The sequence below is a fragment of the Mesocricetus auratus genome, unplaced genomic scaffold (assembly GCF_017639785.1).
Source record: "Mesocricetus auratus isolate SY011 unplaced genomic scaffold, BCM_Maur_2.0 Super-Scaffold_100003, whole genome shotgun sequence".
NCBI lineage: Eukaryota > Metazoa > Chordata > Mammalia > Rodentia > Cricetidae > Mesocricetus > Mesocricetus auratus.
The window spans coordinates 48,291,983-48,294,842 of NW_024429188.1; the positions used below are offsets into that span (position 1 = coordinate 48,291,983).

The window sequence follows — 2,860 nt, forward strand, 5'->3', positions numbered from 1 at the left end:
TATGGATAGCCAGATCTCCCAGCATCATTTGATGAGAGCCCTGACCTTTCTTCAATGCACTTTTGTACATCTTTAGAATCAGTTGGCTGTATTCACATGGGTTTATATCATGGTCCTCTCTTCTATTCCATTTATCTGTGTGTCTCTTTTTGTGCCATTAGCATGCTACTTTGTTCCTGCCGCTGTATGTATAACCTGGAATCAGTTTTCATGACACCTACAGCTTTCTTTTTTATGTTCAGATTTCTTTGACTATGTAGAATCTTTTATGCTTCCATCACTGTCCATCCATTCCTTTGAGACTGGGTTGCAAATTGAGCCTGCAGCTAAGCTGCTGACCAGCAAGCTTCAGTATCCTCTTGTCTCTGTCCCTAACAATGCTAAGTTTATGAACACATAGCCATGCCTGCCTTTTCTTTTTAAGTATAGGGTCTGAGGATTCTACCTTAGGTCCTTTTCTTATTTATCAAGTGCTCCTACTCACTGAACCATTTGTTTAGCCACTAAAATATATTTTAAGACAAATGAAAATGGGGTTGTTTTCTTGATTTAATTCTCAACACGTTTGTTATTTGTACATCTAATGATTTTTGTGTGATAATTTTGTATCCTGCCATTTTCCTGCAAGTACTTGTGAAATCTACAAGTTTTCTTATATAATCTATTATGTATAGAATCATATCATCGCACATGTGAATAATTTGACTCTTCCTGTCTGTATCCCTCTTATTCCTTTCTCTTATTACTTTAGCTAAGACTTGAGATACTGTATTGAAATAGGTGTAATCAAGATATATACTGAAGGAGAGACCAGCGCGGGTGGAGGGCGCAGGCCGACCGAGCGCGCCAAACATGGCCTCCAAGTGTCCCAGCTGTGACAAGACCTTGTACTTTTCTGAGAAGGTCAGCTCCCTGGGCAAGGACTGGCACAAGTTCTGTCTCATGTGTGAGCGCTGCAACAAGACGCTGACCTCCCGGGTCATGCTGAGCATGATGGGAAACCTTTCTACCACAAACCCTGCTGTGTATGCCACATTGTTTGGACCCAAAGGCGTGAATATAGGGCATGCTGGTTCCTATGTCTAAGAGAAGCCTCTGACTGAGAGCCTCAGGCCTCAGGTAACATTGGCCCCATTGAGGTCCCTGTGGTGCGAACAGAAGACCAGCAGACCCCCAACGGTCCCACCAAAGACTCTAGTGTCACCACATTCACTGGGGGTACACAATATTTGTCTGCGATGCAACAAGAGAGTGTGCTTTGCTGAGAAGGTGACCCGCTGCCACCAGCTCTTACTGCTCTGGGAGTGCTGCTCCAAGACACTGACCCCTGGCGGCTATGCTGAGAATGAAGGCCAGCCCTACTGCCACAAGCCTTGCTATGGAATTCTCTTTGGACCCAAGGGAGTAAATACCAGTACTGTGGGCAGCTGTAGCTATGACAAGGACCCTAAAGGCATAGTCCAGCCTTAGACCTGCAGATGCTGTCCTCAAGGTCCCATGCTTGACTCTGAGGGAAAATGGCCCACTGTCTCCACTGCCTGCTGCTGTGTCCGCTGAGCTGCCTGTGTCTGAGAATGTGCAGAGGGTGTCGGGGATTGACAACACAGAGATCGGAAGGCTCCTCAAGAAGGCTCTCCTTTATTCCTACTCTGGCTGGTTATTATATACCCTGACACCAGAGGTGGAGGTGGGTGGGTCTGAAGAGGTGAATAGTCTTTGGAAAAGGTCGAACACAGGGCGGTTGCCGTGGGCCAGCCCTTTTCAGGAACTTATTGCCCTTGGCATTGTATTGCTTTTAGTAAACATGTTTTCAGTAAACATTGTCTTACAGCTGCCTACTCCCAGGCCAATGGGGAAGTGGGTCTCTGCTCAAGGTCTGGTATCCCCACAATTCCCCCTTTTTAATTTTTTAATGAGGCACTCCTGGCTTAGGTCAAGTAGGGTCACCCTCTCTTGCCTGTCTTTGGGGGTCCTTGAACCCCTGTCTTAGGTGGGAGGTGTCTTCCCCACAGGTTGACCGTCAACGGAAGAACTTCATCCTTAAATCATCTGTAACCCACCTTCATAGCTATCGGGATTGCCATGGACTAAGCTAAGCAATACTTGGTTATGGATCTCTTGCCTCTGGAACAAGGCACGTTTGAGCTCGGCATAAGGCCAGAATGAGTACTGCCACTGCCACCATTTCCAGGACCCCCATTGACATAGCGCCTCTCCATCACCGTACCCATCACCAGATCAGGGCCATAACATTCTACCAGCCTTCCTCTGTTACAAGGGTAACCCGAATGTGATTTACATTTACAATTTGATGGTGAAAACAGTGATAAAGTTTACAATCGTTCTAATATCTGCTCAGGAAAGCATTTAGAAAGTGCACAATCATTGATGTTACACATGTAGCATTATAAAAAATATGAACAATAGGCTTGTTGCACTATCCACAGAGCACCAATTTGTTCCTGTGGTGATGCAGTTTGTTGATTTAAAGTCACCAGCCTCAGCTGACTATGCGACTTGAGACAAAGGTCTCTTTTTGTCACATTAGGACAAGTTGCATTTCTCCAGAAAAATACACTGGCATAGGTGTGATTCCAGAAACAGGAACCACCAAGTCTGATATTTCAAGTGACCATGTCCTGTTCAAATACTGAAAAGAGGCTTTTGCCACTCATCACAGTCCATACCAATGTGCAAATGTTTTAAATGGGTCCTTTTTTCCCCCAAAGGGAAAAACTGGCAAAATGAATTCTGTTGTTTCAAGGTGTGTCAAGGGCAGACAGTTAGTCTTTCCAGTTCTCTGTTGGCTTCGGGATGAAAACTCACAGGTCCGGGAGGTTGATGCAGCAGGCCTGTTGAG

General features: G+C 45.5%; 1 pseudogene; it reads left to right on the forward strand.

Moving 5' to 3' along the window:
• Positions 1 to 852: 852 nt before the first annotated feature.
• Positions 853 to 1,470, forward strand: LOC121139836 (annotated as a pseudogene).
• Positions 1,471 to 2,860: the final 1,390 nt, after the last annotated feature.